Below are 11,477 nucleotides of genomic sequence, written 5' to 3'. Positions count from 1 at the left end.
TCTTGAGGTATGCTTTTACTGCCATGGACATAGCTACAGAACTTTTGTTAGCTTTCCTCATGGGGAAAGTGAACCAGCAAGCCATCATTGGCTATTTAGAAAGGGTAGCCACTCTGTATGGCATACCTACACAAATAGTGATTGGGGGACCCCTTTCACTGAACAAATGACCCAAGCATGGGCTATGTACTATAAAATCTATACAGCAAAAAGGTTTTATCAGTCCCAAACCTGCCAGAGCTCCACACCTAGAGCTGCAGCACTAGTCCCTATTGAAATGCTAAAGGCAGGACCAATGCAAGCATTGAAAGCCCAAGTTAAAGGGCTAGCAGCATTACAGCCTACCTTGGGGAAAAGAAACTGTCTGTTCCTCATACCACACAAAATGGGGGAAATGAGGTCAATTTTCCTTGGTGCTTGTCTATGCAACCACATTGGTTAGGAATCCTAACTGCCTGAGAATAGGTGTCACCCAAAATATTGCAATAAGACCTAAATGCCTGTTAAAATCTTTATCAACAACCTGGGGCTTACTATTCCCATAGGAATCTTATGTATGACTATGTGGACCCTTCTTATGCCCAGATTAACAGTTAATGTAATGGTTAAAAACTCTCAAGTTTGCAGAAGGAGAATATCTGGCATTTAAAACTTCCCCATAATATTCCTCTGCTTGATTCCTTGTTATCAACCAATGGAACTCTATCATGTATGTTATTAAATCAGCAGAAATTACCCCTCATTTTTCCTTATAAACATGATTTTTTCACCTAGCAAACACCTTCCTGCAGTGGGCCTCAACAGTAACTCATGCCCACAATTGAACCCGATGTTGGGTTTGCATGGACTTAACACCTTTAGGTGCTACTGTCCTTTCTTGGACTGTTACCCTTGCAAACTGGAGTGTGTGTAATATCCTACTAGCCTGGCAGAATTCAGCAATTATCAGTAGACCCCTTATCTAAATGGTTTAATTCCCTTTCTTGGCCATGGCAGCATTTCTTGTGAATTGTTATCTCTGTGGCTGGGGGGTACTTCTAATATTCAGTTGTCTGTGTATGCAATATCTGTTCCATGGTCAATGTAGTCTGCTATGTGGGGGTGGATTGTGGGGGCCCAGGGACTGGGCACCCTCCCCTCCACAGTGATTACACATAGACACCTACTTGATTGGGAAAGATGTTAAAAGTCATCAGACCTCCCCAGGGGAGGAAAAATGTATTGTTAACAAAGCATTGAAAGGTCCCTCCCCTGATCACCTCTGATAATAAATCTCCACACCCTTGTGTCACAAGACCCTGTCCAAACTCTGTTCCCACAGCCTCCTTTTCCTAACCCTTATAAACCACCCCCTGGCACCCCCGCCCCCAATTTTGTGGAGTGCTGACTTCTATCTTTCCCAGCATGTCACCACCATGGAACAAGCCATCCCCTGCAAATAACTCCTATTAAACTCATGTCAAACTCCATGCCTGGTGTGTTCTTGGTCCTAGGAATAAGCTGATTTGTGACAGTGTGTTTCTAAAAACTTGTTCATTTCATATAGGTTATCTTATTTATTGACATACAGTGGTTCTTACTATCCTCCTATAGTCATTTTTATTTCAATGGGGTCAGTAGTAATGTCCCTCTTTTGGTTTTGATTTTCTTTATTTGTATATTCTCTCTTTTCTCTTTGACTGTCTGGCTAATGGTTTGTCAATTTTATTAATCTTTTCAAAGAACCACTTTTTGATTTTGTTGATTCTATTTTCTGTTTCATTTATCTCTACTATAACATTGTTATTTCCTTCCCTCAGCTTGCTTTTTGTTTAGTTCACCTTTCTTTTTGCAGTTCTTCCATGTTTGAAGTTAGGTCTCTGATATGAACTCTTTCTTATTAATGGAAGCATTCAGAGCTATTTAGTTTTCTCTTACAACTGCCTTCACTGCATCCTCTAAGTTTGTTATTTTCGGATTTTCATTTTCCTTCACCTGCAGATGTTTTCTAATTTCAATTCTAATTTCTTCTTTAATCCATTGGTTGTTTAAGAGTATGCTTTTTAATCTCCACCTATTTATATATTTTCCAAATCTCCCTTTTTAAAATTCATTTTTATTGTGATATATTCACATACCTTATAATCGGAAGTGTACAATTATTTACAGTACCATCATATAGTTGTGCATTCAATTCATCACCCCAATCAATTTTTTGAACATTTCCCTTGTACTAGAAAAAGTGAAAAAAGAATAAAAAATAAAAGTAAAAAACACCTAAATCAGACCCCCCCACCCTATTTTTCATTTAGTTTTTTGTTGCCATTTTTCTACTCATCCATCTATACACTGGATAAAATGACTATGATCTACAAGGTTTTCACAATCACAGTCACCCTTATAAGCTGTATTGCTATACAATCATCTTCAAGAGTCAAGGCTACTGGGTTGTAGTTTGATAGTTTCAGGTATTTATTTTTACCTATTTCACTGCACTAAAACCTAAGAAGGGTAATATATAGAGTGCCTAAGAGTGCCCACCAGAGTGACCTCTTGACTCCATTTGGAATCTCAGCCATGGAAACTTTATTTCATTTTGCATCCCACTTTTGGTCAAGAAGATGTTCTTAATCCCATGGTGTTGGGTCCAGATTCATTCCTGGGAGTCATGTCTCATGTTGCCAGGGAGAATTAAACTTCTGAGAGTTAGATCCTGTGTAGGGGGGAGGACAGTGAGTTCACCTGCTGAGTTAGCTTAGCTAGAGAGAGAAGGCCACATCTGAGCAACAAAGAGGTACCCAGGGGGAGACACTTAGGCACAATTATAAGCAGATTTAGCCTCTCCTTTGAAGTAATGAGCTTCATAAGGGCAAGTCCCATGATAGAGGGCTCAGCACATCAAACCATCAGTCCTCAGAGTTTGTGAGAACATCAGTAACAATCCAGGTGAGGAAGCCCAACACTTCTGCATTTCCCTCAGCTCCTCAGGGGGCCATGCATGTATATTTTTATTCTCTGCCCAAATTACTCTGGGATGTGTTGCTATTTCACAATAACCTATGCAAACCTACCGGGTCTCACTTCCTATTAAAAGTTCCATGTAATTATGGTATTTGAACAAACTGTATGAGTTAAATTGTTTGGAAATACAGATCCTGCACCAACTAAAAACCTCTTCCCTTGGTCTCACATGGAATTTGAGGTTTTAAAGCACAGTCAGTATTGTCCTTTACCCTTTGGCCCAATTTGCACTAGTCCTGACCACATCTGCTTCATTCATATCTCTAGTTGAATTCTGAACTGTTTTTCAGCTTTTTTAACAGTTGTTATATGTTCTAACACTGACATTCATATCTGCCAAGTACTGGCTCTGAGTTTCAGGTATCACCCAGGCACCCAAAGTTCTAGAGACTAATCAGGTTATACACAAGGGGATCAGCATCTCAGAGTTTGGAGACAGCCATTACAATTCAGGAATAGATTTGATTGTTGTAAGAGCTTGCAATCTAGGGATCATTACAGTAATTTTTCATCTGTTAGGCTGTGCTCTAAAAATTCAATTCAGAGTTTACACACTGTAGTTAGTCCATATTGGTGAGGCATTATAATATTTGCCTTTGCTTCATGTGTTCTTCACTCAAAACGTTGTCTACAGTTTCCACTTACCTTGTTCTGTGTCTCACAGCTTCACTTCTTGCAGTTTCTCAATATTTCATTCTATATACACACAACAGTTCACCATTCTGTTCCTCGGTTGATGTACTCTTAGGCCACCTTCAGCCACTGCAAATCATGAATACTCTCTCTATAAACACCAGTGTGCAAATGTCCATTCATGTCCCTGCTCTCAAATCCTTCAAGTAAATGCACCCTAATGAGGTTGCAAGACCTTATGGCACCCACCTACTTGGCTTTGTGTGGAACCACCCCACTGTCCTCCAGAAAGGCTATACCATTCTACCTCCTAACCTACAGTAAATACATACATCCATCTCTCCAAGTTTTCTAGCACTTTTATCCCTGTTTATATTTTCCATACAATTTTATAGAGCTATAGTCACAAACCATATAATTATCCACAATGTACCATCACTTGTTCATGGTGTCATCATATGGTTGTTCATTTATCACCACAGTCAGCACTTGAACATACTGATTACTATGAATAAAATGTTTTTAATGAATAATAAAAATGATAATAAAAATAAAATAAAATATGCAATACAATATAGTAGTAGGGTCAGACAACACCAAAAGCAAGAATCCCATATCCTTCCCTTATATCCCCTTCTCAACACATTCAGTTTTGATATATTGCCTTTGTTACATTTAATGGAAGGATATTACAGTGTTACTGTTGACCATAGTCTCCAGTTTGCTTTGATTATATTTTTCCCCAATACCATCCCCTTTCCAACACTCTGCATTATTGACATTCATTTGTTCTCCCACATGCAAGAGCAGTTTTATATTCCTACATTTAGTCACAATCCTTAACCACTTCAGTTTTTGCTAAGTTAAACAGTCCCAGTCTTTACCTTCTATCTTTCCCTCAGGTGTCATTCATGCCCCAGCCCACCTCTTTCAGCTTTACTCATGGACATCTTTTTCAGTGTAGTTACAATATTGTGCTACCATCACACTTTGTTATGGTACCTGTTTCTGGATCTGTACAATCAATCCTGCTGAACATTCTGTAGTCCTTCAGCATCAAATGCCAATCACTACCCTTCTCCCTTTGTTTTTGATTTCTAACTTTGTTCTGTTTTGGTCAGAGAAGAGGCATCATATGATTTTGATATCTTTTAATTTACTGAGAATTGTTCTGTGGCCTAACATATGGTCAACCCTAGAGAATGGTCCATGTGCACTTGAGAAGAATGTGTATTGTTTTCTTTTGGGTGATGTATTCTATTTATGGCTAAGTCTAGTTGGTTTAGAGTATCATTCAAGCCTTTTACTTCCTTGTTGATCTTCAGTCTGTATGTTATATTCTGCATGGATAGTGGTATACTAAATTCTCATATTATTAATAAGGAATCACCAATTTGTCCCTTCAAATCTATCAGTTTTTGCTTCATATATTTTGGGACTTTGCTATTAGTTGCATGTATGTTTATAATTGTTACTCCTTCCTGTTGTATTTTCCCCTTTAACAGTATAAAATGACCATCTTTGTCCCTGATTCTGTCTTCTCCCTGTTCATATCTGTGGTTGTATGCCTCCAGTGAGTTTTTTGCAGTTTTATCAAATTATATTCACATACCATACAATCATCCAAAGTGATCAATTGTTCACCATATCATCATATAGTTGCACATTCATCAAGCAATCAATTTTTGAACATCTTCATTGCTCCAAGAAATAAAATTAAAAGTAAAAAATAACACCCAAAACATCCCATAGCCCTCCATCCCCCCATTATTCATTTCATTTTTGTCCCTATGTTTCTACTAATTTGTCCATACACTGGGTGAAGGGAGTTTGAACCATAAGTTGATCTCTCAACTCCATTTGAAACTTTATTTTGTTTGATTTATCTTCCCCCACTTGGTCCAGAAGGCTTTCTCAATCCTATGATGCCAGGTCCAGGCTCATCTTGGGAGTCATGTTCCACATTGCCAGGGAGATTTACACCTCTGAAGATTCATGTCCCACATAGGGGGGAGGGCAGTGAGTTTCCCTGCTGAACTGGCTTAGAGAGAGAGAGGCCAAATCGGAGTAACAGAAGAAGTTCTCTGGGGGCAACATTCAGGCACAATTATAAGTGGGTTTAGTCTCTCCTTTGCAGTAACAAGCTCAACAAGGGCAAATTCCAAGATTGAGGGCTTGGCCTACTGAACTGGTAGTCCCCAGTGCTTGTGAAAACATCAGGAATTCACCAGATGGGGAAGTTTAATATTTCCACATTTGTCCCCAGTCCCTTAGGGGGCTTTGAAAATACTTTTTATTCTCTGCTGAAATTATTCTGGGATATATTGAGGACTCACTCTAACTTGTACAAATGTACCAGATCTCATATCTTATTTGAAGTCCCATGTAATTATGTTGTTTGAGTAAACTGACCATACAAGTTTAATTATATAGTGTGCTACAGAAAATATAGATTTTGTACCAAACACCTCTTCCTTTGACCTCACACAGAGTTGGAGTTTAAAATGCAGTTAATATCATCCTCTACTCTTCAATCTGATCTACCCCAGTTTCAACTCCATGCATTCCATCCTAAGTAAACAATCAATGATTCCTGGCATATTACATAGTTATGTATTTACCACCACAATCTATGTGAAGATATTTCCATTTCTTCCACAGTGAAAGAGGAAGAGGAAAAAAAATGAAGCAAATAAAAAGATAGAAGAAAGATTAAAATAAAATACAATGAAAAGGTCATACAACAATAACACCAAGAATCCCATACCACTCCCTTACATCACACTCTTTTAGACATTTACCTTAGTTATATTGCATTTGTTACAATTAATGGAAACATATTGTAATGTTGCTGTTAGCTATATACTCTAATTTGCATTGATTGTATTTTTCTCCTATACCATCCTATTTTCTACACATTGCAATGTTGACTTTCATTTGTTCTCCCTCATGTAAAAATATTCTTATATAGCACACTTAATCACCATTATTGACTACTCTAGATTTCACTAAGTTATACAGTCCCAGTCTTTATCCTCTTTCTTTCTAGTATCATACATGTCCCTAGACACCCTCTTTCACCCATACTCACAGTCATCTTTGTTCAGAGTACTTACAATTTTGTGCTACCATCACACAGTATTGTGCTATCTATTTCTGGATCTATTCAATCAATCCTGAAGAACATTCTGTACTATGAAATCATCAGATGCCTGATCTCTACCCGCTTTCTATCTCCTGATAAGCTGTGATCTCAAGTTTAAATTTCAAGGCTTGTTCGTTAATGTTTATTCATATTAATGAGACCATACAGTGTTTTTCCTTTTGTTTCTGGCTAACTTCACTCAATGTAATGTCTATTGTCTTCCATTTTGTCTTTTGGATTTTATGTGTCATATCTCATTTTATTTTTCTTTTTTTCTCTCTTTACATTTATTGATATTCTTCATTTCTATACTCTTCTCTGAACCTCTTTCTCCTGTCTTTGCCTATCTGCCTAGTGCTACCTTTTGTATTCTTGTAGAGCAGGTACCTTGTTCAAAAATTTTCTCAGTGACTGCTTCTCTGAAAATATTTTAAACTCTCTGTCATTTTTGAAGGAAAGTTTCACCACATATAGAATTCGTGGTTGGCTGTTTTGCTCTTTCATTATCTTAAATATATCATACCTCTGCCTTCTTGCCTCCATGGTTTCTACTGAGAAATACACACTTAGTCTTAGAGAGCATCCCCTGTATGTGATGGATCACTTTTTTCTTGCTGCTTTCAGGATTCTCTCTTTGTCTTTGACATTTGATGATCTGATTATTAAGTTTCTTGGAGTAAGTTTATTCAGATATATTCTGTTTGGGGTATGATGCCCTCCTTGGTTCTGTAATTTTATATATTTCATAAGAGATGGGAAATTTTCAGGAATTATTTCCTACAGTGTTTTTCTGCTCCTTTTCCCTTCTCTTCTCCTTCTGGGACACACATGACACTTCATCTTCATCATGCACTTCATCTTCTCATTCAATTCCCTGAGACACTTCTCATATTTTTCCATTCTTTTCCCTGTTTTTTGTGTGTATTATTTCAGATGTTTTCTCTTCCAGTTCAAGAATCCTTTCTTCTGCCCCTTCAAATCCGCAGTTGTACGTCTCCATTTTTTTCATCTCTTCTATTCTGCCTTTCATTCCCATAAGTTCTACCATGTTTCTTCAAGCTCACTAAATCTTCTATATCATCACCCAGTGTCTTCTTCATATCCTTCATCACTTTTACCACATTTTCCTTCATCTCATCTCATTGATTTAAAATATTTGTTTGGACAACTGTAATTAGTTGTTTCAACTCTGTATCTCAGTTGAACTGTAAGTTTTTTCCTTTGACTGGGCCATATCTTCATTTTTCCTACTGTGACTCATAATTTTTTGTTGATTAGGTATCTTGTATCTTTGATTACACCAATAAAATTTTCTCAGACAAGATGGGCTCAGGTCTCAGGAGGAGGGTGTAATCAATATCTAGTTTCCCTTAGGATGAGACCCAGAAGGTTGTCAGACTTTCCTGTGAGGCCTTTAGACTCTGCTTTTCCCATACTGCCCAGGTGGTGTTTCTTGTCAACTCACAGCTCCCCACTGGTGTAAAAAGTTGTGGTGCCTTTAATTCTCAGCAGACCCTGTCCCTACCAGGGACTGGGGTTGAGTCAAAAGCTGAGCATAAGCTGTTTCTGATTTTTTCCCCAGGACATGGTGTCTGAATTCTCTGAGGGAAGGTCATCACATGAGCTAGGCCCTGCAAAGCCCTTTTCTTAGGGAAGATATGCCCTTTAGGGAATTACCTCCTTCACTTGACTTCTTCCTTTGTCTCTCTATCTTAATGCCACCCTTGCCTGGGTCAACACTGACAATTGAAAATTCCTGCAGTATTCTCTAATTAGCTACTTACAATGAGAGAAAGAAAAGTAAAAAGAAAGAATCCCCTTTTCAGAGCCAGTCCTCACCCCCTCAGTTTCACTCATCAACTGGAGTTGGTACCCTATCCTATGTGCCCCTTTTCTTGAGACAGAGCCATTTTCCAGTATTCTGAGCTCAGCCATCTCCAAAGGCCTCTGTTTTTATTTATTTATTTATTTTCCATCAATCCCACCTCCTCTCTGCTGTGAGAGACCTCAGGGTTCCTTTCCTGCTTGCTCTAGGTTTATCTGTGCTCATAGCTTGTATTCAGTAGTCCAAATTTGTTAACTAAAACTGCAATTGGTCCTTGATTGAGTTACTTTCCCTTGCACCTAGTAGACTGCTTCTTTATCCCACAGGGGAGTGTTTCAATTCAGCCTGTTCTGCCAGTGAGGGAGGGGTGCCTGCTCTGCAATTTGGGGAGATTTACTTTTAGTTCTATGCTGTGATCTTAGCTGTTCCACCCATTCTGGACTGGTGTACAATGTGTATTCAGTTACAAATGTCCCCCAACAGTTGTTCCAGACAATTTGCTTTTGTTCCTCTCTAGTGTGTTTTTAATGTCCATTTTTGTTCTTTCTATGCTTTTTATTCTTCTTTTTTGTTCACACAGTCTCCTTCATATATTTAGCTCTCTTTCCATATTTATGTTGCTATCCATATTTTCCTTGACCTCCTTGAATTGATTTATTTAGGACATATGTTTGATCTTCCTTGATTGGTTTTTCCACTGTCTGTGTTTCCTCTGAAGTTTTAATTTGTTCCTTCGAATTAGTGATGCCTTTTTTTACTCAGTAATTGTAATATTTTCTGATGTTTGAACATTTGATTATTTTGATGTGCTTAATCTATAAGTCAGTTTTTCTCTTTCCTAGAGGTTTATTGTAATTTGCCTATGTGTTAAGGCTCTGCTTCAATGCTTGAATCAGCTGGACATGTAGTGTAGCTTTTAAGATTGTGTGTGTGTGTGTATATTTGTTTCACCTCCAGGAGATTTCCTTTCCTGTATCCCTTCTCCCAGTGTTTGCATTTGTGCAGATTTTCCTCCTTTAGAGCTATGATCTGCTCAACTGCTCTCTGGCACTCTGTGACTCCTTTTCATTGCATCTTTTACTTCTTTGACCTGCCCTTCCTTATAGCAAATCAGTTTTCCACTTTTTTGATGAATCTTTTCTGTCTTTGGTATCTTCTATATTTGAGTATCCATCCTAAGGAGAGAGATGGACTCAGTTTTCAAAAGTGTTTGCATTTTTTGTTTGTTTTTCATTTAGGTGCTTACTCCAGCAATTAGGGACTGTGTTGTGCGACAGTTCCAATGGAGATCTATTTTTCCCCTTCATGTCCTTTTGTACACATGTGCCCACCAATTTGTTGGGTTCTGCCCTTGGTGTTTGTGGCCTTGGATCTTTGTGCCTGAATTTGCATGAGTTTCTAAATCATTCCTGTGAGGGGCTCTGTGTTCCAATAGTATGGTGGGAAGTGTTCAGGCTGGAGTGCTGCCACTGTGTGACTCCTAACTCCTATAGGATGAGTGAGAGGGAAGGGTCTGGACTGGCAAGTCTTCTTTGTAGATCTCCTATCTTCTTTTTGGTGTTTTTTTTTCTTTCAATTCAGCATTTATGGAGTCTTTCTCTTGTCTGTATTATCTTCCAGAGTTCCCCACAATTAAGATTTGCCTCTTTATTAATTGTTACTGAGGGGAAACTTTTCCAGGCATGTCTTACATTGTCATCTTAATGATGTCACTTTCCAATTGAATTTTAATCAATCACTAGTAGAGAGTTTACATCTTTTCTTGTCAATTTTTTATCATTAGTTTTGGTCTAACCTTCTAGATTTTTGAATCCTTCTTTATCTGTCAGCTATGTTTCATCCATTGTGTTGACCAACAAGCCATTAATACCTTCATCTAAATTATCTATATATCTTGAGTACAGTGGGCCATTCCTTCTAGATGGATGTGGATTAATTAATACCTTATTTCACATGCTTTGTGCATGATTATTCAACCTTGAGCAACATCACCTAATAGTACTGTCATATAGCTTATGGTTTTCATCTTGTTCATAAGGATATTATAGAAAACTATTAAATACCTTACTAAAAATTGCTACACTGTGGCTACTACATGCTCCCCATTGATTCAACCACTATTTATTGAAAAATTGCTAGACACAGATGGTATGTAAAAATGATTCTTGTTTTAAAATCACCTGCAGTCAAGTTGATAAAACAAGATTATAATATAGTTAACTGTAATTTCCAGTACACAGTGCTAAAAATGTGGTACAGATAAAATGATTTGATGTGTCAAGGGAAGGAGGGACTATTTCTGACTTTTGAATAAGAAGGGACTAATTACTAATCTAGGGATCCTTTAAAAAAGGAGTTTTGCTTAATTTGGAATGATTTCTTATTAGTTAACCCATGGTAAATTTTGGTGATCACTTCAACCTGCATTAGAAAGCATAAATCTTTAGTTTCATTTTCCTGTCAGGGTAACCATTTGCTGAATATTTGAGAACTTAGGCTATGGTAAATCAATTTGTCAGGCTTAATGCCTTGAAATTTAGGACACAGATCCTTTTATGTCCTGTAGAAAAACATATTTTCCCCTCAAACTGAGGAGTATTGGCTACTTTAGGACTCCTTTTCCAGTAACCTCAGGGGGCCTTTCCTTCTCTTGATCCATCATTTAGAGCATAAGGGATTGTTTACCCAAACTGCACTTTACAATCTGGCTTCCTCTAAGAACTTTACTGTTCTCACAGGGGTCTTTTACCTTTTGTTGTTCTGAATATTTTAAGCACTGTTGAACATACATAACAATACAATTTTATAACACAGCTACATAGTACTTTCCTCAAACATGCATAAAATCTTGACAAATTAAGTCTGTATCTGCAT

The sequence above is a fragment of the Choloepus didactylus genome, chromosome X (assembly GCF_015220235.1).
Source record: "Choloepus didactylus isolate mChoDid1 chromosome X, mChoDid1.pri, whole genome shotgun sequence".
NCBI lineage: Eukaryota > Metazoa > Chordata > Mammalia > Pilosa > Megalonychidae > Choloepus > Choloepus didactylus.
The sequence above is the reverse complement of the archived record's forward strand: the minus strand, read 5'-3'. Positions refer to the sequence as shown.